The sequence below is a fragment of the Aulonocara sp. 'chitande type north' Nkhata Bay genome, linkage group LG2, assembly GCF_057382095.1.
Source record: "Aulonocara sp. 'chitande type north' Nkhata Bay isolate Kocher_YH1m ecotype deep benthic linkage group LG2, A_spYH_male_GT1.1, whole genome shotgun sequence".
In the NCBI taxonomy this organism is placed as follows: domain Eukaryota; kingdom Metazoa; phylum Chordata; class Actinopteri; order Cichliformes; family Cichlidae; genus Aulonocara; species Aulonocara sp. 'chitande type north' Nkhata Bay.
The window spans coordinates 29,252,300-29,277,500 of NC_141345.1; the positions used below are offsets into that span (position 1 = coordinate 29,252,300).

Here is a 25,201-nt window from a genome sequence, read left to right on the forward strand (position 1 = left end):
TTGCATCATACACAGCCTTTATTCTGCAAGAAGGGCTGAAAGACAGATCAAAAAGAGAGAGAGAGAGAGAAAGAGAGGGACAATTGGAATAGTGTGCTGGTGAGAAGGGCAGAGAGAGAAGGAGACCAATAGGGAGGGCCGTCATTATAATAGTCGATGAGCTGGCATTCCCTGTGGCCACTGAGCTTTTTCAGAGGCCATGAGTAAAGACTGGGACTGCTGAATCAGGGTGAAAAACAACAGAGAAAGGCACAAGCTGGAGCTAATTCCATCACTAAAGGCCTAAAGGAGTCAGCATCATTCAGCTGGCCTAAAAACTTTTATCATGAGTTTGTATTGAGCACATGTGTGTGTCTTTTGTGTTAGAATCCTTTTCTAAAGAGAAATTGTTTTTCTAACTTGTATTTGTTTACTAATGAACCTATGACTAACTCATACTAGGTGTGTCTTTAGTGGAGACGGTTGATCTGCACTCATACAGCCGTGTCAGGACATTTATGTAATAATAACACCTTAAATTTCTGACGCAGAGCAAATTAAACTGACAGGCGGAGGGGTCGAAATAAAGCAAACCTTGCAGCCTCCAAAACTTTAGAAAGTAAGCATTTTGTATGCCAATAAATGATTAGCATGTCCTGGTGTCAGAGAGGAGCCTGTCAACTCTCATATTTGTTGGACACGTCTAGTATACGTTCACAGAGCTCCATGGTACTACATTTCAGTGTATCTCAACACACCAATTTTGTATTCTACATCAATTCAACAACTTTTCTTGAAAAGTTAAATGTTTATTAAAGTGGATTTTTAAGGCGAAAGGAGCCAGCTAAAGTAGTTTCAGCACCTGATGACTCATGGATGTCTTACTGGGAGGAAGTGCTGGGGTAGACCCAAGATTGTATCTCTTGGCTGGCCTGGGAACATCTCGGGGTTCCCCCGGATGATGTGGTAGAGGTGGCTAGTGAGAGGAAGTTCTGGGCTTCCCTACTTAGGCTGCTCCCTTGACCTGGACGTGGATGAGAAGCAGTAAATGGATGGATGTATTATCAAGGTGGTAGACCACTAAATTAGCAGAATCAAGCAGTGAAACCAGTACTTGTTAATATTCAATTTGCAGATACTCAATTTGCTGAATTCTTAATAATGATTCAGGCTCATGTATTTGGCCTGTAGACTGTTAGAGATAACTTGACTAGAGGTAACTTTGTGCACGTATTTGCCCATACTTTAAACTCATTCCAGGGGTGCATGGGTGTTGCCATGATTTGATTTTTGTCAAATAAATTGAATTGTGCTGCACTCAGAAAGAAACGAACACCTTAGCAGAAGAGTCGGTGAAGTTTAAGTGCAGTTCTGTAGGTGGATGTTTCACAGATTTAACCCTGTGGTGTTTATTTACACTAGTGTTAGTCTGCTCATTCTTTTCAAGCTGTGGGAGAGTTTACTGTAAGTAGTTAGTCCCGCTTCCTTTCTGATTCAAAGCTGGCTGTGGCTCGTTTAAACGTTCCCCAGCCAAGGCTTTGAAGTTTCTTGACTTTGAAATCCTCAATCAAGCCCAAGTCAAGGAGTAGGCCATCCATATTCCAAGCTCCAGCTCAGCTCACAAGTGGCAGTAGCAGTTAACTTAAAATCTTCTCCCTGCTCATGACAAGTGCGTGTGACTTCCACTGGTTTGAGTTGAGTTTTTAATCATATGTCAGGGCTCTAGACTAACTTTTTGACATGGGCGCACCGGTACGCCTAACTTTAAAAATTTAGGCGTACCGGCACAAAAGTTAGGCGCACTCAAATTTTTCAACCGCATCGCTTAACACTGCAGTTTTACATGTGCACTTTCTTTGGGGGGGGAAGTCCATACAGACAATATTAATTTCTAAATTATTAACTAACAAACTTGTGCTTAAAGTGCTTTGTCAATATTGTAGAAAATGTTAAAAACTTAATCATCATCTTGGCCTCCTCTGACGACATGTTTGCTGCTGTCTGCTGCTGAAAGGCCGTGGGGAGAGGGGACACTTGGGCAGTGCATTTACTGCAGCATACAATGTGTTTTCTGGATACACTGTGCTTTTTCAGCATTCAAATATTGATGGCACCGTGTCAGAGCACTGGCTATGAATTTCAGACAGATCAGGCCTTAACTTAACAAAAAAGTTATCAATAGTTCTTTTCATCTTTTCTTATTACCCACAGCTACAGTACATCCACTTCTCTCAGGCCTAGGCTGCTCACTAGGGCTGAGTATCATCACTGATTTCTATAATCCATTCAATTCCGGTTCTCAAAGTCCTGATTTGATTCAATTTAGCCTCAGACAGTCAGAAATATTATAATTCTGATCATTTATCAGTACTGATACACATGAGACTTCATCAGAATTGTGAAAATCACAGCAGATGCCTTTGTGTGAAAGTAACTGAGAATAAAACACAGGAAAACATGAAGGAGATTTTCCTGGTCTGGCTTTTTATAGCAGATAACCTTAAAAATATTCTGCAATTTTGCATAATTTTAAGAAATTTAAATTTCTTCAGTATTGAACAGCAGAAATTAGGCTTTCTTGTCCGAGGTCATTTAAGTGAAAAAAGAAAAAGCGCTGTAAACAACGGTAGACTGGTGGGTAATAAGCGAATGAATAATGCAGAAAACAGATTTGAGACGGGAAACTGTTCCTGAAGTACAGAGAGAGAGAGAGCTGTGCAGGAAGTGTGATTTTTATCGTGGTGGAAGCAAAACAGCAAAAGTCAGAGGGAATTCATGACGACATTGATCAAATGTGAAGCGCAGTTTGCTGCTTCTTTTGCTGCAGGCTCGGTGAATTTTGGTTGGAGAGACAAAACCTGCAGCTCAGAATCAGCGCAAAAAGACGTAAACACAGCGCGGACCCGAAGAATCGCTAAGCTCCGACAGCGTGTCCGTGTTCGGGCCGTCGGGTGAGAAAGCCGAGAAAGACGAAGCTGATTCTGATGTGTTGGGTCCGCTCCGTGTTTGGGTCTTTGTGTGGAATCCGTTAATGAATTGATATCGCTTTATTCAAGCTACTCACCTCTCTCTTCCACCTGCACTTTCAACTGGACCACGGCCAATCAGAGAGGTCCCGCCCCTGACTATCTCTGATTGGTTTAGTCCACGATAGGGGCATAATGTGTGTCTGTTGTTGACCACACGGAGAGTTACAGAGATTTTTTTTTTTTGTTACCGGAACAGTTGGTCGCACCTGTGCGACCAAATATTTATTTTTAGTCGCACCACTGAAAAATTTGGTCGCATTTGCGACCAAATTGGTCGCACTCTAGAGCCCTGTATGTTACTGATGTTATTGACCAGTCTTCTGCAATTCCCCAGCAAACCTGGCTGTTAATCAGCACCACTAAATAATTGCACTCAGTTGCCCTTTTGACCCCTAAATCCATCCGTTTGATTTTTGACTTCTGAATTAGCCTTCATATTATTTCCTCCTCCTGCTGGGAGCTACACTGCCACTCAATTATGTCTTTCACATTAAGGGGGAAAGGTAAGCTTCCCTTGGGCAAGCAGGGTGCATATTATAGGAGCAAAAATGGCAACAAGTGCAAGCACTGTTAAAGCCAGAAATGTGGCACTGCAGAACTGCAGGATAGTGAGTTAATTCTCCAGGCAGCTGTTAAGCAGAGCTCTTGCTTAGAAGCACAGACATCGGTGTCGCATAATCTCCAGATGTCAGTAATAGCATTTTCTTAAAGGACTACAACTTCAAGGTGCTACTCTTTGCATTTTTTGTTTCTGCACATTCGCTGAAATTACTGCTAACGAAGAGATGCTCTGTCGTAGCAGTGAATATCTCATCACCTGCTGCTTTGGAAGTGTTTATAGCCGCCTCATTAGAATGTAATTTAGATAAATTTCGTAGCAGCCTGACATCCCCCCCTCAGATGCTGGGTAACCAAATCAAGAAGCTGAAGTGTGCACTCAGCACCAGCTTTCAGTCTCGCATGTTTGATGTGACACTGGGAGGTGATGAAGTCTAAGATGAAAGCACGCAAAAGGTCCACAGCATCAGTGGTTACTGGCCACGGCTTTAGAGGTGTCCATTCATGTTCTCCATGTTACAAAAGCTCATAGCTTCTGTTGTAATTAATGCCATCAAGTGTGTGTTAATTGAGTTTTGCAACATACTCCTATTACTGCTAAGAGTCATCTTTGCAATATGAAAGGAGCTGGAGGCAACACTTAGCTTCCCTTAGCACGAACACTTATTCTGTGTTTTGAAACACCAGTGAACGCAGAAATATTCCAACAAAGGACATTTTGTTGGTGATTACTGGTTAAGCTCGTGCTGTCCAGACATAATACATACTGTGTGGTTAAACAGAACGGCATAACCGGTGCTGGTGAGAGAAAGAGACAGTTTATGTGTCAAGTTCATTTTCCACTTCCAGCATTAAGAGAAGTAGCATTACACAATAACAGCAGGAAAGCTTCTTCGCTCCCAGTAATCAGCCACCATATGTAGATGGATATCAAATGAATTTTTTAAGTGTATTTAGTCATAAAAGCCATAATAGCAGGAACCTTCACCATCAAACACACAGTCAAACAAAAAGGTAGAGAAAAGAAAAACTACTGCCTCTGCAATCAAACGGCGAACTCTACTTTTAAAACAAACCAATGGACAGAAATGCCCTCCTTGTGTTGAGATAATCATTATTCATATTAAACATTACACACAGACAAATTCCAAAGAGGTCAGAAATACTGAGGGTAGGTGCTCACCCTACCACTCAGACATGTCTTACGTGTTGGATACATGCAGAGATGCATTAATCTATTGCAAGGCAGGTTAAATTAAATATGGATCTTTTATAATGATGATGATAACATAAATTCAATGTATTAATTAGATAAAACGTTTACAAAAAACAAGGTTTTGGCAATTTTTCTAAGCATAATTGATCCCATTAATTGCAAGAAGGTTTTAAAATGTAAGAAATGACATAGACTACAGAAAAAAAGATTTCTGGAAAGTCAATTAAATGACCTTTGTCATTGTTGGGCAAACAAATTCCCTTTTTGGTGACATAAAAACTGGGGGTAAAGAAGTAGCAAAGCCTAAAGATGAAGTTGCAAATCAGCTACAGAGCCAATTTTCAAAAGGCAAGAGCCTGAGTGAAGCTTAAGCCCAACCAGATGTGTTCGTGATGAGCGGTAACACGCTAGATCATACTGTGTTCAACATGTGGTGACTGAAAGGAGCAGATCAAAAAGAAACAAAGACTGAAGGAACTGATGAGAAACGGATTACATTACAAGTATAACTCTTCTTCCTCTCAGCTACAAATGCTGGCACTTAATTTACTCACTCTCAGGCTCTTGGATGTTTGAATTGTGTGCGCTTTAACGTCTAGAAGAGAGCGAATCAGCTGAATTGGTGACGAAACCTATAGCAGCGCTGACATTTGTGACGGACTGTCTGGCTATCACGTGTACTAACGCTACAGCAGTGCTGTTTTTCTTTTTTGTCTGTTATGTGCGGTTGTGTGTACGATGGCCTTCATAGGTCTGCAGGTCTCACATGGAGCTGAACGGGATGATAGTCTGTTATGTACACGAGAAGAATGAAGAAATATGCAAAACATTTCCAAGCGATTATTGGATTAATTCCAGTTTAGGCTCAGGCAAGTCTGTCACCAACCCCACCCTTCCCATCCCTGCCCTCAGACTCTCCCCTCTCTTCATTTTTCTCAGTCCCTGTAGCCTTGCTTCTTTTTCCTTTATCCCCACTGTTTTTTTTCACCCCCCCCCCTCCCACAACCAGCACCACCCTTAAATCTTTTGCCCCCCCCCCTCAAGCTCCTTTAAGGCATTTACTAACTTTTTTCTGTGTGATGGGCGCATCATGTCAGCTGCTGACTGTATTTACACCCACTTCGCTATGCTAAATCCAGAGGGAGGCAAGCACATGCATACAGATTTGTCATCCAATCACATAAAAATCATCTAGCACGTAGAACATTAAGAGTCTTTTACACACACGGTCAGATTTAAAAAATGAGACTTTAGTTTAGCACACCTAATTTGACGTTATCCCAGCCACTGACAGTAATGATTTTTAGAAGAAATTGAAAGCTGAAATGTCAAGTACTCCGCTGAACTTATGCGGCCCCAGCTCTCTATTTCTCATACAGTCACATTTTTCTTCTTATTTTTGCCTCTCACACAACAGCTCCAACTGCCTCCATCGCTGCCCTCTCACACTGTCAATGTAGTTCTCTCACTTCCTCTGCTTTGCACACGGCCAGACAAACATCGTCCTTCCCACCTCCTTTCTGTCACTCTGTTTATCCTCTCCTCCCTCATTGCGCCCCCAGCCCCCCTGTCTTGTTTTAGGTAACACCACTCGTATCCACCTCAGTCGCCCACAACCCACACTGTAGCAGCATACTGCTGTGAAGCCCTCCAGTGTCTTTTTTGTGAGGAAGCGTATTTGATTGGTTTCAAATGAGTGTGCGACTGTATTTACAGGTGTGTGTGTCTGTGTGTGTACATCTGCAAGTTCATGTGGCTGTGCATGTGTGTCAAAGCAGATGGTACAAGGTCGAACATGTGAGAAATGATTGGGAGCTGAGTGCATGATGCCATTAGAAATCATGGCTCTATCTGGAGAATAGTGTGAGGTGGAGCTCACTTAGTCATGCTGATGGAATCGCCAAGGATGTAGTAGAAAGCTTTTAGCGTCTTTGTGTGCCACTTCTCTGCATTGGTGCCTTAGCGTGCCTATCTGGAAATATGCACCAATGTGTGTCTCAGTGTTTGAGCAAGAGCCTATGCTTTAATACCCATGCAGTGCCAATGCATCATGCATGTGTTGTGAAAGTATGTCACGTCAGCCCGTTGTAAAATATAGCAGATTATAAAAAGCTCATAAAATCACTCGCAGCCACTGCATGAGATATCATGTATTTGCACAATAAATGAAAAAATGAAAAGTGGGATGCTTTTAAAAGCTTTGGTGACAAAATACGTAGCAGACAGAGGGTTTATAAGCAACACTACTCATCCCTGAGCTTTTTTACAGCAAGTTACAAACGTATCCCTTTAATTTATTCATTAAAAATGGATGCCTCACTATTTTTCTACAAAATGATAGCAGGGTTAAATTGCTTCATTGGATTCATTTTATTCTCACTTAAGGCAGCTGTAGTGGGATACTGATATTCAGTGCGTGCTGTCTGAATGAGCAATATGAGGGAATGATGTGGATTTACAATTACTTTCATTATATGGACATTATTTGTTTATGTCTGCAAATGTTTATGTGCAGTTTGGCTTGTTTATTGTCTAAAATCAAGGACTCCAGATTCAGTACAGTTAATGTACTCATTCGCCGCCAACCAAACTGTGTTTTCTCTGTAAATTACACCGCAAACTTTACTCAGTCAATTTTGTTTTTCTTAACATGAAATAAGCGATGTTTGTGCTTGATCTGGGAGCCTTAAATAATATCTTTGTATTGAGTGTTTAGAGTCCCTGGAACTAAATATTGTTTCAGTTGAGGTGTGGGTTATTGATTTTCCCAAGGGCCCACATGAGAAACTATGATTGTTATGGAGGCTCATACCAATAAGCTGAACTCACCTCTATTAATTTCATGTGTTTATAAGCTTTCTAGTCAGCCTTACACAACAATCCCAGTTTCTCACGTGGGCCCTTTGAAAAATCTATCGCCCACCCCTGTTTTAGGGTATCTTTCCAAGAATGAAAACCCATCATAAATTCTACATTTTTCTATTATAAAAATCGTCCATTTCAAAACTTAGCACAAAGTATTTAGAGCTAATTTTTACCTCCCCCCCCACTGCTTTTTACTTATTTATTTTTACATTTTTACTAGTTACAAGGCTTAAAAACTGGAATTGAGGCACTTGAAGGCTTGTGCGTATTTTAGGGTAAAGCTGTAAGAAGCTGACAGCGTAGCAAAGCTTAGCCGAGACTTTGACACTTTTGACACTCAAGCAAAATCATTTTAACTAAGCAGCTGATAAACACAGCTTCTGGGTCTCTGTAGCTTCTGCCATATAAGCATATATATATATCTGTGTGTGTGTGTGTGTGTGTGTGTGTGTGTGTGTGTGTGTGTGTGTGTGTGTGTGTGTGTGTGTGTGTGTGTGTGTGTACTCGAAGGGTTTTTATCCAGAGAAGAACAAGTTTTGTGCATGCTGTGTCTCCTCTTTAAATAAGTGACCTTAATTTATTACTGTAGCTATATATATGTGTGTCTGTGTGTATAACTCTGCCGTAATGCACGTCAGATTATAAACGCATTAGTATTTATGTATTTTAGTCACATGGCTGGCAGCACTGCACCTCAACATAAGAGGATTCAATGTTTTATCAACAGTGGAAAGTCATCTGCTTCTGCTGATCTTATTTTCCACCGTTTCATTCCAACTTTTCATATAGCGCCACATTATTTCCCTACAATATATGATGAGTCAGGGCTTTCTGGTATTAATTTGCAAAAATCTGTGGCACATGATCCCATTTATATGAGGAAAAGTGAAGGGCTCTGCTAGATGAAGTTGATGACAAATGCAGTTTATAAGAGTTATTATAAGGCTTGATAGAAAAAAAATTACAGTTCAGTATCTCTTGGAACTCTCTAAAACTTTGAAGGATTGACGACACTGGACGATTTTAATTTTTATCAGTCAAATCATTAAATCACATGTGCCTGGAGTTTCCTGAAACTATTTTGGCTTCTGGCTCAGCAACAATGGACAAAACAAGACAGCATAACAGGAATATTTATGCGCAATCTAGAATGTCAGCATCCACTCCGCACACACAGATATATTGGAGTTTGATATTTGAGTGAACATGGGTTTACACACATTGAGTCTGTGACTGGTTTTTGTTTTGGTGGCTGTGCGCACACACTTCCTTGTTGCACGCTCTGCTTGCATGATAAATCCTATGTGCTATTGTCTGGCTTCCAAGCAGGAATAGCGAGTCACAACTGGAGTGATATTTGGTTTGAACTAATGACACCAGTAGGAGATGACCGTCACGTCTTTAATGGCCTGAGGACAAAAGGGACCTCCAAGTCATCTCCAGACTAAAAATACCCGCGTTATCTGTGAGGTGAAACATCCAGGAGAGAATCAGCTTAGTTTGATGTTAGTTTTTATTCTGTAATTAATTCCATTTTTTGCATGTTTACATGTTTGCCATGTTATAGAATTTATAAAAACCAAAAATGAGAGAAAGAAAATGGGAAATAGATGCAGTGATTTCTGCAAATACACATGGAAAATGAAGACTTATAACCACCTTTGTTCTTCAACACAGTTTGAATTCTCTTAAGCAAATGTTTTTGTCAGTTCGTTAACCTCCTAAGGCCTGAACTCTTTCATGGCATGCATTTTTAATTTCTCTTTGCTATTTGGGCTGATTGGAACCTGATGAATGTAATAACAAAGAATTACCAGATTTTTTTTATTTTTATTTTTTGCCTGATTTTCGTTTCTGAGAAAAATGAGACCCACATATGAGGACATTCATTTTAAATTGCGATAAAACAGTGGCAGTATAAATTCCTCGTAAGTGGATATCAGGCTCTCGTAGAGCAAAATGTAGTATTTTGGTCTAGACGACCCAAAATGTGATGTCCACATATGTGGACGTCAGGTCCTACGAGGTTAAGTAGTCTTAAGAAAGAGTTCTTCAGGCTTCTTGAAAGATCTTTGGATCTTGGCTGTCGTTTGTTCTGTTCTTCATCAAGCTGATCCCACACTGCTTCAATATTATTGAGGTCACAGGTTGCAGCACCAAACCACAACAGAGCCTCCACTGTGTTTTATAGTTGGTTGGAGACACTCACCGTTATATCTCTTTCCTGATGTGATTTAAAGTTTTCAAATTTGGATTCAGGACTCCATAAGGCCTGTCGCCACTGATTTTCAGTCCAGTTCTTGTGTATTTCGTATTATACCTTCTTTAAGAATGGCTTCTTGACAGTCACACTTCCACTGAGACCATTTCTGATGAGGCTTCATTGAACAGTAAATGGATCAGCTGATGGGCCAGATGCATTTCTCATATTCTGTTCCAGACTTTTGCCGGATATTTTCCTTTTTCCTGAGTACATGACTTTCAGATACTGTTACAGGTGCTGTAGGCCAGTCATTTCTTTTGTCCTGCACTTGTTCAGTTTCCTTGAATTTTTATAGGGGCGCATTACACACCATGCAGAGAGATACCAAGTTTTCAGCTAAAACAGTAATTCCTTTGACTCTGATTGGCAGGCTATTTTATGATGCTAATAATGCCCTAGTGTTACCTGTACCCTTGGAAGTGGTCCTGAGGGTCATTAACCTACTGTTGATCATGCATGTTGTCAAAAGAGCCAAAGTGTAAAAAACAAAATAAAAACATGTAGGTCATTCCTGTCACCGGGGCCAACAGGTCAAACCTCTGTGAGGCATCATGACCCAACCCCAGTGTTTACATTTTGGAAGGAGAAGACAGATAGTTTGAGTGAGAAGACACAGAACAGAGGGAGCACGGAATCAAAGCCTAAGAGCTAAACTCTTAATGAGAGTAAAACAGAATCACCAGATAACCATAACAGTAAAACTAGAGAAACAGAACAAAAAAACATAATACAGAGAAAAAAAACAAAAGTCAAAACACTGGGTCACTGACCCAGGACCGTGGAAGTTATGTGCCGACCACCTCTAGTTGTTCTAGAACAGAAGAAGCCTCTTCGGTTCCGGACAAAGAAGTCCAGTTCCCTTTTTTTCAAGCTCTCAAGGCCATTCGCTGTAATCGTGTAAAGATTTTTTGCTTCGCATATACGTGTTGGTGATGGCCACTTGTGGTCATGCATTTGTTATCGAGTGCTTTTCTTCTGTGGAAGAAACTTCAGTTTTGGCTTTAAGACAGATGGTTTCTTTCTTTTACTGCTGCAACCACTTGATGTGTAAAACACATCACTTCTCTTTTATCAGGGAGCTGGAGAATTCAAAGATATTGGGAATTTAGACAAACAAATGATAAAAACGGGATCCTGGCCATACACATAGCTACTTAGTCTATCTGTCATCTTTTTCTTTTAGCTGAAGACGCAGAGGAGATGCTTTTTATCCTTCCAGCACAAGGCTGCACATTGCAGTGGACTTAAGCAAACCCATTACAGTAATAAGGAAAAATGACTTTGCTGTGAAGGCCAGTCAGTCAGGAATCAGTTGGCTGAGTGCAAAATTATAAAATCTGAGAGGAACAAGTGAAATAAGGTCAGCAAGTGTTGATAAAGGAGTAATATTGGCAGGTTTTCTGATTAATTCTTTTGAAAAAGGCCCAACTGTTTTCATACGTTCTCTGAGCTCTCATTGTTTCATGATTTGATTTTCTTCTAGTTTTCTTCTTTTTTTTTTCTCTTCTTTTTTGTGTGTCCCGTTTGGATCTTTAGCCATCAGAATTGTTGTCTTAAGGCCAAGAAAGATGCCAAGCGGATTTATTTTACCAAGTGGATCATCATGGCCTTGCCATATTGGTCCATTTGATTGACCTTCATTATAATTATGTATTTATTTTATTTTCGGTTGCTACAAACGGGGCAGACATGACTGGGGGATAGGACAGGGAGAAAGAATGAAAGAAAGAGAGGGAGAGAAAGAAAAACAGAGGGGAGAAGAGACGGTGAGAAAGGGGGGAAGAAAGAAAGAAAAACAAACAAAACACCTGGGTCACCTGTATGGAGAAAAAAAACCAGAAGAGAAAGCAAACAAAAAAAAAAGAGCAACATAATAAATACAGCACCATCACAATAAACTAGCTAGCAGTAGATAACAGCAGATACTAAATATTAAACGATATTGTGCAGCACGCAAGATAGACAGCGCACAATGTGCTTTGAGGCAGCAGCCAAGAAAGCTGTAGTCCGCGTCTGTGAATACCCGTGTGTACACCTGTGTGCATACCTGTGTGGATCAGCATGCTTGTATTCCAAAGGTTTCTCCATGTAACGATCTGCTAGGGAGTGTGGGGAGCCACAGCCCCGTCCCCCAGGGTATGAAGCAGGTATGGAGGAGATCCAGGCCCCAGACATCCAGAGGCCCCAGGGTACGAGGACCCGAAGAGGACCACCAAAAGGGGGTGAACCGTGCCACCCTCCTGGGAAGAGCTGAGTAGAGCCCCAAACGAGAGGTCACCCAGCAGCTACAGAGCAGAGGCCAGAGGGGGTTGCAGTGGCATGCCCGCGGGCTCTGCCGGCAGCCAGCTGTGCCAGAGAGGACCGAGCTTCAGGCCCAGAGGCCAGAGGCCTGAGGGCACCCCACCCCCCAGAAGGGGCCCAGCCGGGCCACAGGCGCCAGGCCCCACCAATCGGCCACCAGGAGTGAGCCGATTTTCTTCTAGTTTTCTAATAGAAACACTTAAAAATGAGGGACAAGGCTTCCAAGAATGAATTTCTGCAGTTTACGTTTAAGTTTAAGTTGAGCCTGTGATGATGGTAAATGTAAAAGAGTGTTACCTATTTGATGCACGATGCACAAATGACATTATGTGTGCATGTGGATAGGGCTAAAGTCTCAGACACACAGTGTTTGTCGGTAACTGGTACAGGTTTTTGCTTCCTCAATATGTAGATATGGATATGTATGAAGTCATGTGTGTACATATGTTATTGTGCATGATTAAGTATAGACCACATTAACAACAGGGTTATTCCAAAATGTTGGTAAAAATGAGCTTGCATATATGCTACAACTTGTTTTGACTCGCCACTTTTCCCATTATGACCTCTCGAAATGCACTTTTTTCATGCTTTATATGTAGAGTTATGAGAAAACAGATAAAACATCAAGTGTACCAATGCTTGTTTCTTAATTTTGATACTGAAGCTGAGTTACAAAACAAATTGTAGTGACACTTACAGTGGATGGAAAATAAATGTTGTTTTACAGCCCTGGGAATTTCATGTGGTGCTCGCATCCACTTCCACGAGTGCTTTTATTGAATTAAATGAGGTTGGTTTTTTTTAAGTGTATAACCATTTTAATGATGTGATTATCATAATTAACATTTTCCAAAAATATTTATGTCAGATCTGAAACAGAAATGAAACCACCGTGACCCCGAATTGGTATAATATTTAAAATGGTTTGAATGGTTGTGCTTGTATTTCTCCACAGCATCAAATCTAGACCACAAGTGAATCACAGTCACATGTTGGTGGAAAATTTGAAAGCGCGGCACAGGATACACAGCTTATAGTATCAAGGCTTTTTAGATACAGCACTGTCACAAGAACTGAAAGGAGAAAACAATAAGACTCTAAACTGACTTTGCAAACTTGAGAGATTGAGAAAACAGGTTACCGGGGCTGTGGTTTGATGTACCTCTTAAAGCCGATGAGAAAAGAAGGCACTGATGCATGCCTAATAGCACATAGGGCTTCTTTTATGGCTTCTAAAAAAGGGACACATCACCTATTATGTCTGGCCAGCATAGTGGCGACAGCAGCAGCGAACACCCTGTCCACCAAAGCTCCACGGGGAAACGCTTACATGTGTGAGGTCACGCATATGCTGCAGCCATGGACTTATCATGGTTTTCACATGCATGGATGAAGTGCGCACACACATACTGTACATGAAACCAGATATATAGATTACAAACCTCAAACCACAACAATTTTTCTTGTTAAAAGCACATAGTTTTTGATATGTGCGTGACATGAATGAGATGAGTTAAAAGTGGCTCGACATACACACAAATCTACATATATCCTTAACTTCATCCAGTCACTGATCTTTACAAAACCATCCTTGAAAGTTTCTGTTTATCTAAGGTTACGTGAAGGAAGTTCAGCTCCACAGGGAGTCATACAGAGAGGAATGTCTGTTCCAGATATCAACAGCCAAAAGCCAACCACGCAGAATTGCAGGAACGTAGGGAATGTGTTTCTCCTTTTTGTGGCGAGTCCATCACAGACGCTGTCCAGTGTGGTTCCCCGCTCTATAACTCTGGTGTCTGGCCAAATCATGAATGCAGGGCAGTAAGGCCGACTCTGAGCTAAGGTTATGTGATTTTGTGCTCTGACTATCATTCTTGCCTGCTGGACCTGGATTCCCAGCAAGTGAGTCTGCATGTCACAGTCAGAGATAAAGCACTCGGTCTAGGGATGTCAGAATCTTTTTGTGCAACAGTAATCACATATCTTCTTCATGATATCAGGGAGTTTTACTTGCTTGCTTCCTCTTTTACACCTCCTTCACTTCTTGGTGTCCATCTCAGTTTTTTTGGAATGCCAGCAGCAGACCTGGCAACAAGTGTCATATTTAGATGTCATGTAGCTGCCATCAGAGCACTACAGTTACATGACCTCATCTATAAATATATGATACTGACGTGATTTAGAGGCCTGCTTCTGTGACATGGTCGGACCAATTAGATGAAGTAAAGCATAGTGGAGATGGAGTAAATAGCTTTTCCTACCTTGAAAGAAGCGAACTCATTTGTCAGGATGAACAGAGCAGCTTTGATACTAATAGAGACACTCTGTCTTGTCACTGACCACTGCCTCTGTGCAGGGACAGAAGGGGAAGTGTGTGTTTCTTGTTTTTGCACATTTTGTGTAAGTGTGTATATATTTGTCTGGTTTTGTGCGCGCGCGTCCGTGTGTGTGTGTATGTGTGTATTGGTCACTGCAGTCTGAACAGATGAGAGTCAGGGTCTTTTTCGGCTCTGCATCTGAAAGCCTGCAAGGGAGGGGTCACACTGTGGTGTCCAAGATAAAAGGCTCAGGGTGGAAATCTCACTGCCTGTCTCAGAATCTCTGGATGGCATTATCTGCTATCACAATCAATAGGACTGAAAGCGCAGCCAAAATAAAGCTGCCATATCCCTTGATGGCTCCAACTCCTCTGTTTTTACACAAGCTCATTATGTACTGCAAGTGAATTGCAAACATGTATTCCCTAAAGTTGCGGTAGCTATTGCATCGCACTATTACCTAGTGGAAAAGATAAGTTTGTGCAAGAGCAACATTTTCAGTGTGGAAGGGCAAAAGTAACATTTTCAGTATGAAAGACAAGGAAATGAAGAAGTATGTTTGTAACAGATAGATCAGAGTTCTGACATCTGTCGAGATAAGGAAGACTATTAAAGAGGAAGTTTGTTTTGGAGACCAAATTTTGGACTGCAGTAAATCACAAAAGCTTTGAATCTGAGCCTGTCGTGTCTCTTTTTTCAATAAAATCCGAACTCAGGCGCTGATATTCTGTTGAAAGATATGTTTTGTTTCATCTTAAGGAGTTAGAGTCTGGGATCGCCTTGAAAGGGGATTTAGCTGTTTGTTCATAAGTTAGTCCAAGTTATTGTCAGTTTGGGAGTTAATTGTGTTAAATGAACTCGATAGAAACAAGTTTGAGGAAACAAACCCTGTATTTTTTTTATTTTCTTTCCCCTAGCATTTGTTATGTGCAGGTTTTTATGGTCCCCTAATAACATATTATGACAATTTAGTTTAAAAATAAACTTGTTTTACTGTTACAACAAGTTGTGAATTACTCATTTATGCTCCTCCAGAAACAAATGTGATGCATAGTCATTTGCCTCTCATGCATAAGCTTAGCCACATAACACTCATAACATGGCCAAAGGGTATTTCTCTCGTCCTTACTTTTAATTATAATTTATCAGCCAATATCAATATATCGGCATATAACTAATTTCAGCTATGTTTTGGTTGGACTCTATCTACTTTACCCTTTTTCTGATAGCATCAGTGGTTTTGTCTGGTAGATATTACAGATTCTCTTGGCCCTCTTGCTTAAAAAAAGAAATCAAACTGCAGAGTGTTTATATAGTCCAGGAGCTCATATAACATTTCCTGAAGGTACTACAAGCTGACAGATGTAAACCTTTTAGCTAGGAACTCGTCAGTCATCCCAGATTTTCTCTGCTGTAGGATTGGAAATTTGAAAAAAACAAACAACAACAACAACATTGTGAATGGCAGTATCAGGTTTAGAGATTCTGAAAGTCAAAAACCAGAGTGGAATAATTTGTAGATGTTTAATTATTAAAGTTCAGACAAAAGATGTTATTTCAAATTGAGATTCTGTTTGCAATCAGAGCTGAACCAGTCTGTCAAGTCTGCTCTGTTTCTTTAGGCAAGTGGGACAAGTCTTAGAGATGGGACTCAGTGCTGTCACTTTTTTTAGCTTTTGCACTGAAAACAAACAGAATGTTGAAGTGGAGGACAGCAAAGTGAAGGTCAGGGCTGGGGAACGACTGAGGCGAAGGCGCCGGCTGACACTGTATTAGCGCAGGACTAAGCAATAAGAAGTAGGAGAGAAGAAAAAGCAGATAACAGGAGCAGAGAATAGAATAAGCTATGGGGACTCTGTTGTGTCAACATTACAGATGGTTCACTCATCGTCATACAACATTCAAATGACAAGGCTTTGCGTCTACTGAACAAGCCTCCAGCAAACCCACGGGTTAGGCTTCAGCTGTCACCACAGCCCATTGAGCAGGATATATCTGTTTTTCATTTGGTGTATGTTTCAGATTTTAAGTATGCGTTCAACACTTCTATGCAGAAAAACAATGAGGCAATCAACGGTGAGAAATAAAAGCACTGCGAGAATAGATCTTTTCACTGCGACGGGTGACCTAAATTTGAAAAAGATGATACATGGCGACATAAAAAATTACTTTTACTTTGATAAAAGGAAGACTGTGATAAATTGCAAAACATTTAGGGAAATGTGCTCATTTCCCTTCTTTCTTAAAGCTAAATGACGAGACCTGCTCCCATCTGCATTGCAAATATTTAGCTCAAGATCTTAGCCGCTTACTGTTGTTTAGCATAAAGCCTGGAAAGACTGACAAACTGGCAGCTTGGCTCTGTACTACAAAACTCTAAAGCTCACTAGTTAGCATGTTAGCTATTTTAGTATGAACATAATTCTTTTGCTAAGCTAAAATAACAGGCTTCTGGCTACAGCTACGTTTATTGTATAGTCGGGAGTGCGACATTGATTGTCTCATCTTGCAAGAAAGAAAAATGTCTGTTACTTATTTTCTAATTATTTTCCCATTGTCACTCTTTATCTGAGATCTGCCTTTATCTGATTTCAGATAGGCTTGTTATTCATGCTGATTTACTTATTATCAGAATCAAATGTTTTGGAAGAATGTAGGATACAACTAAATGAGGTGACTCTAAAAATTTAAACTGTATTATGATTGAGGAGAAGAGGGAAACACCAACATGTATATGTTTACATGTGTGGACACATGGGTACTGAAAGAAAGTTCACAAAGGCACTGGTGGAAGAACAGAAGATCATGTGATCATGTCAGCAGGATCATTTCTGAAAAGTCACTTGCCTTATTCAGCAATGGGTTTGAGTTGCACGTACCAGCTCAGCCAGAAACCTCTGCTTATCCAGTGTTTGTAAAGTGAACATGAATTTTCCACAAGCGTAAATATGCTGCGGCCCGTGTGTTGAAAGTGAGATTATCTGCTGTGTCACTTTGCCACGAGTGATACGATAAAACACCACCAAGGACTCTCAAAGCTGTGGGGCCGTGATGAAAACTTCACAACTGACATGGCAGTTATTCATTGTGCTTTCACAGGCAGACTGTGCATGGCACTCAGTGCTGGGTCTCAAGGGAATGACGCGATAGTTGTTGTAGGCCAGTCTTTCCCAGTAGCTTTCAGTTACGTAATATTTCCTTAGAGATCAAATCTAATGAGAGACAGGAAGCATAATGCGGAAGCGACAAGACAGAAGGGGCCAAGCTAGTTGTTAAGTAAAGGTGACATAATATAGTCACAGCATGTGAAAAATGCTGTAACAGCTCTTGTATTTGTATATTTTCAATATACATTTAGTTCTGATTTTCCTTCCAATAATCAATGGAAAGACAATAATGGTTCACTTGTTTTTCATTGTCAAAAAAATCCTGTCAGCTTCATGATTTGGACACGTCCACAGTCAACATTTGTCACCTCCACTGTAAACGTGACTTCTTTGACATCTTCCCGACTCTTCCTTCCTCACTTTGTGTGGATGCTTTGTTGCTCAAATCCTTACGGGGAGATTTGGTGAGAACAACACCTTGGGTTTAGCACACAACATCTTTTGGATTAGCTGACTAGGCGTAGCTGCTGGCTGAGGTAACTTTTTGCACATTGCTTGAGATCAAATAGGATTATACCACCATCAGAAGAGTTCTGATTATATTTATTAAAGCAAAAAGATGTCGGCACGAGATTTAGTCATTGAAAAAAATCTAAATCTGGTAAGAAATCGGCTCTGAATTCACTGACTCCAATGAAGGAGAAACGGGTCATTTTATGCTTGTGCACGCATCCTCATTATTCACAATGCAGAATGTACAAAACACTCAGGCCTCACCCAGCAAACCAATCAGCTTGCCTGTATTTTACTTGGCAAACATCTTCTGCTACAGCTACTGTTGTCTGTGTCAGCTGTGCTTTTCATTAAGCTGTTATATTTGCGATGGTGTTCACAACACGTCTCTCTGACCCCTCTGGGTGGGTGCTGTGTACCTGACTTAGCAGCTTAGATTTTTTTTTCAATATTTTAATCTCTTGGCAAACCACATAATAATCTAAAGTAATATAAATATTTCATCATTATATGCCCTAATGTGGATATAAGTTATATTAATGATTGATGTATGTAACCTTTACATACAATGTGGGTCAAATTTTGACGCATATTAACAGTAAAAACGACACTAAATTTCATTGCTTTAGTCCAAGTGACCCATAAGATGACAAATCACATAGAGCAGGCATACACTGGTGCAAAATCTTGAATAGCATTTTCACCTGCGTGTCGAAGCGCCGCGGTGTACCTAAATAATCTAATAATAAACACATTACAATCAATTTATTGGCAGCCTACTGAGATTAAACTGAGCACGAACTCATATTAAAACAGAGATTAAAAAAGCAGCTGAGAGGTCATAAGATTAGAAACACACCTGGGCTGCTGTTTCAGTGAGTGTGGGAAGCAAATTTGTAAGTCCCACACACACACACAAGGTTTCCTATCACTGCTTTGAATGCTCCGACTGGTCTGTAATAAACTATTTTTATGGTTTGTGTTCCAATTGTTAATTACTGTTGAATTAAACATAGTAATTATGAAGGTTTGTTTATGAAAAAGCATTAAGAACAGAATGTTAAATAATAACTAGAAAGTGCATTTTCTGAAGAAACTGCAGTGTGAATGCTTGAATCTGAATGTATGCACTGAAATGAATTAATTGCTGAATTTTGAGTTAAAAATATTGAATGAGATTTAAAAAAAAACAAAAAAAACCCCCCGAATTTAACCTGAAAACAAAGGTGCTGAACTGCTAAAAGCTGAAAGTTACACAGAAGAAGGAGTTGGAAAAAAGCTGAAAATGTTTTAATTGTAAATTAGAAAAACCTAAGAAATGAGAAAAGAACATTTAGAGTCAGAAAACATCTGAAAGAATATTAAAAGGTCATATTCTTTGAATCACTGAATGACTAAAATGTGATCCCTCCACTTGGACCCACACAGTTTAAAAAGTTTACATCTCTGAGCTTTGAAAGACAAGATGTTGGAAAAAGAACAACGATGGCGACGTTTTGAGGGTAAAATGATGGCTTTAACACTGTGGACACAGCAGCAGTTGAAAGAGAAGTGTTTAAGATGAATCTTGGCACAGTGGCAGGCAGAGCTCGTTAAGCAGGCAGGTGTGAGCCTGGTTGCTATAGTGACCGCACCCAATGGCTCCATACACACGGACACAGACATGCACCTCACTTTTGCTGCTTAAAATGAACAGAAAAGTCAGGCCGAAACAAATCGTTCCCAAATGAAAAGTAAAAGTCGTATTGACAAAATTCTTTCACTGTGAGCGACAGCAATGTCTAGTCTACCAAATTCTCAGTTTTCATGTCTGTGGAGTTTATTATATGGACGTGGTGACAGTGGAAAGACACCATGCTCTTCTGATTTTCAAACGAACCTTCTGAGCCATTTTAACATTAGAGTCTATGGAAGAGTTGGAGGGAGGAGGCTGTGCATTGGTGACATTTATGAAAGAACCATAACACCTAGTACAATAGTAAACACATTGGATGAAAGAGGACAGCCATGGCTACGTTTTGAGGGTAAAATCATACCTGTAGAGCAAACGCTGCGGACACAGCAGCAGTTTTAAAAAAGATTTTAAGATTATTTTTTTTGCTCCTCTCACTCTAGCAGTTGAGCTGCCTCACTCTAGCCCCAACATTCCGTCCCATACACACCCATTATAAACTCTGAAACAGGTGAAAAAACATCATGAAACTTAAACTGGAACTGAAGAAAAAGTATAATAGATATTGAAAAGATAAATGCAAGTTGAATAGTTGAATGTCTTGTCTTCGTTTTAAAGTTTGAATGGTGGCTCTATGTCAATGTATGTGGAAGTAGTAAGAGTTTAAAAATTAGTAAGTTGAATGAGGATTTGAAGGGTCTCCCCATTGAAATACATTATAAATTTTTGTTGAATAAAGTTGAATAAAATTAAAAATATAAATGTTAAAAATATGAAAAATGGAAGCAGTGTTGTCCAAAAGAATAGGAATCTAACGGTGTTGGAATGGTTTTTCTAAGTTGAACGGTTTTGAAGTTATAGGATTACAAAAAACGTACGGAATACAGAATAAAATATAATAATAATAATAACTAGAAAGTGCATTTTCTGAAGAAACTGCAGTGTGAATGCTTGAATCTGAATGTATGCATTGAAATGAAATAATTACTGAATTTAAGTTAAAAATTTTGAATGAGATAAAAAAAAAACCCCGAATTTAACCTGAAAACAAAAGTGCTGAACTGCTAAAAGCTGAAGGTTACACAGAAGAAGAAGTTGGAAAAAAGCTGAAAATGTTTTAATTGTAAATTAGAAAAACCTAAGAAATGAGAAAAGAACATTTAGAGTCAGAAAACATCTGAAAGAATATTAAAAGGTCATATTCTTTGAATCACTGAATGACTAAAATGTGATCCCTCCACTTGGACCCACACAGTTTAAAAAGTTTACATCTCTGAGCTTTGAAAGACAAGATGTTGGAAAAAGAACAACGATGGCGACGTTTTGAGGGTAAAATGATGGCTGTAACACTGTGGACACAGCAGCAGTTGAAAGAGAAGTGTTTAAGATGAATCTTGGTACAGTGGCAGGCAGAGCTCGTTAAGCAGGCAGGTGTGAGCCTGGTTGCTATAGTGACCGCACCCAATGGCTCCATACACACGGACACAGACATGCACCTCACTTTTGCTGCTTAAAATGAACAGAAAAGTCAGGCCGAAACAAATCGTTCCCAAATGAAAAGTAAAAGTCGTATTGACAAAATTCTTTCACTGTGAGCGACAGCCATGTCTAGTCTACCTAATTCTCAGTTTTCATGCCTGTGGAGCTTATTATATGGACGTGGTGACAGTGTAAAGACACCATGCTCTTCTGATTTTCAAACGAACCTTCTGAGCCATTTTAACATTAGAGTCTATGGAAGAGTTGGAGGGAGGAGGCTGTGCATTGGTGACATTTATGAAAGAACCATAACACCTAGTACAATAGTAAACACATTGGATGAAAGAGGACAGCCATGGCTACGTTTTGAGGGTAAAATCATACCTGTAGAGCAAACGCTGCGGACACAGCAGCAGTTTTAAAAAAGATTTTAAGATTATTTTTTTTGCTCCTCTCACTCTAGCAGTTGAGCTGCCTCACTCTAGCCCCAACATTCCGTCCCATACACACCCATTATAAACTCTGAAACGGGTGAAAAAACATCATGAAACTTAAACTGGAACTGAAGAAAAAGTATAATAGATATTGAAAAGATAAATGCAAGTTGAATAGTTGAATGTCTTGTCTTCGTTTTAAAGTTTGAATGGTGGCTCTATGTCAATGTATGTGGAAGTAGTAAGAGTTTAAAAATGAGTAAGTTGAATGAGGATTTGAAGGGTCTCCCCATTGAAATACATTATAAATTTTTGTTGAATAAAGTTGAATAAAATTAAAAATATAAATGTTAAAAATATGAAAAATGGAAGCAGTGTTGTCCAAAAGAATAGGAATCTAACGGTGTTGGAATGGTTTTTCTAAGTTGAACGGTTTTGAAGGAGTAGGATTACAAAAAACGTACGGAATACAGAATAAAATATAATAATAATAATAATAATAATAATAATAAAGATTACAACAACAATACTGTGAATGCTTTTCAAGCATTCACACTAATAATAATAATAAAGATTAGAAGAACAATACTGTGAATGCTTTTCAAGCATTCACACTAATAATGGATTGGATTTATATAGCACTTTTCAAGGCACCCAAAGCGCTTTACAATACCACTATTCATTCACTCTCACATTCACACACTGGTGGAGGCAGCTACAGTTGTAGCCACAGCTGCCCTGGGGCAGACTGACAGAAGCGAGGCTGCCATATCGCGCCATCGGCCCCTCTGGCCAACACCAGTAGGCAAGTAGGGTAAAGTGTCTTGCCCAGGGACACAACGACCAGGACAGAGGGCCCAGGGATCGAACCGGCGACCTTCCGGGTACAGATACGCTTCCCAACCCCCTGAGCCACGGTCACCCTGTAAATAGCTGTAATGGTTATATAGTAAACTCATATTTATATGCATGGTTATATAATAAATCCCAACAATTCTAGAATTTTCTTTCCATTTTCACCTTTAATAAAATATATTATTTCAAATTGAAGTAATTACAGCTGTTCTTGCTTTGACTCTTACATAAAATGTTTATTGGGGAAAAACAGTAGATGTGTTTCTCCAAAAATGAGCAAAAATGAAGAAGCTCCTCGGATGAGAGGCGAAACACCGTCAAAAAACTTAAAGAAGTCCAGTCGCTTTCTTTCCAAGTTCTTTAGACTGTCATGACCTGGATGACTGAGAACCTACACAGACAACAACATGCAAGAGTAAAGAAGCAATCTACAAACCTTGCACTGATAAAAGAGACCCTTTTTTTCTCTTTTTCACTTATGCAGTCTTTGGGAGACACATTTGGTGGATGCCAGCACTGTGCTGAAAACATGGTGGCATTTTTCATTGTAGCAATGACTCAGGGTTTTAAAAACACAGAGCCAAACAACGGCCGCTGGGTTGCCATCACTCAGAGTGACTCAGACTCAGCAAACTGTTCTTTCTGTTATTGCATTTGAGAAAATAAGACAAAACGAATAACCGTGTCATATGAATACACCAACGAGCCAGCAGCTACATAATTGTATTACAGCCAATGAAATGTGGCTGTATGGTGCTTGTCTGTCTGTGTGACTCTCTCTTGCTGTTAGGCACTCTTTTTTTCCCCTCAGTCACGTCTCTTTCTGTTCCTCGTCTGTTTTTTCACGTGGGAGCTAACCAGGCATTTCTGCCATGTTAATAAGTGAATATATAATCCATTTGCAGTGGGAATCATTGAGGGAGAAAGGAAGACAGCGAAGTCTATCATACTGTAAGGCTTATGTGGTGGAAGGTGGGGTGAGGTGGAAGAAAAGTGCCAAGTAACATTCAGATCCTAGCAAGCTGGTATGTTTCTTACATGTGGCACGCAGCCACGAAGCTGTATTTCTAAAAGGTTACAGTGAGTGACTCATGTATTTATTGATTAGAGTATATGTACAAAGTTTTTAAGTAGTCTCTAGCCACTCAATAGCTCATATGCACCTTAAAAATGTAATAAGAAAAGCTGTCAAAATATCAGAATCATGTTGTTTTAAAAGAGCAATGATTTGTTGTGTATTGGAAAGCTAATTTGGTTGGTATATGCCTAAAAGATTTCAGCCTTATGTATACAATGCCATGTCGAGTAAACTTTATTTTAGAAAGAAAGAAAGAACGGTTAAATCAAGAGGCCAGAGGTAAACGTCAGCTACAAGACATTATCTGTGGGGGCAGCAGGTATTTTTTGCTGCGTTGCTGAAGGACATTTCCTTTGAACTTATTCATCGGTTGGAGATATTGAACCTGGATTATGTGGTCATAGGGCAGCTTTCCTGCTGATGACTTCATTTTGCTGTCAGTCAAAGCCTAGAGTTTAAGATGTGAAGCATATTGATGTAAACCCTTTTGGCTTCTGAAAGAATCCTTCAACATTTTTGAAATGTTCCCTTTTTTGATCGATATCAATTTAATATATTTGCGTTCAATAGAGAAAGCACTGTGACTTGTTAAGCTTGGCTCACCACAGTGAATGGAATAAGATCAGCTACAGGCGTATCCTGTGTTATTATTATTCCGTATTCTTCAGTTATACAAGTCCAAATATCAGAAGTACCGAGGCGTGGCATTTGAATTTGGATACAGAGTATTATCTGTTTGGCTCAAACCAGCCACTTTGTATCTCTACTGGAAATATCTTGATTTAATTCCACAATGTCATTGTTTGGACAGTTATCTGTGGGTAAAGCGTACAAGGCAACAAAACAGACCCAGACATGCTCGTCAGATGTCTCTTACAGATTACCAGGCATGCCGCCTTGGCTTTGCTGTTCTGGTCATAACTAGAATGTTCGTTCTGAGCTGTTTCTCTGTTTTCAGAACATTTTAATATTTGTATCGTACGTAAATTATGAAATGTCTTAGATATAAATGTTTTTGTCCTTTTTCTTTATTTTTTTGCTCTACCATAGCTCTGTTACATCTTCTATCTACACAAAGCAGCCAAGCTGGTGACGATAATGTCTTTAGTCAGGAGTCACAGTGGTCGGCCACAGCTTGTCTTGAGGACAGGAATATTTCTTATCTAGCCCACAGTCAGTATCACCGACCTAATGATATCATCTACTGTGGATAACAAGGCTTTGCTATTAGCAGCACAGTATACAGCATGGGCTGATGAAACAATTTTACAGATCTACTTCTGCCTGCTGATTTATAGCACACTGCCGGCCCCGGTGTCTGTGAAATAGAAGTAGTTGGAGAATAATTTAGAATAGAGAACAGATGAGGCACAAACGAAGCTCGAATAAGAGTTGAAACAGCTTTGTTGATCCTTTAGACCTACATGTGTTATATTTGGCAATAACACATATAGGTCCAATATGTTCATTTCATTTTAGCGGTAGGTCTTGCTGACGAGTTGGAGCTCTCCCGTGGAAATAGAAAATAACA

The 25,201-nt window shown here is 39.9% G+C and overlaps 1 protein-coding gene across 5 annotated transcripts in view; it reads left to right on the forward strand.

The window, feature by feature from the left end:
* mid2 (midline 2) overlaps positions 1-25,201 on the forward strand; it is a 172,024-nt gene that overhangs the window by 77,373 nt on the left and 69,450 nt on the right. The gene's annotated exons all lie outside the window — the stretch shown is intronic.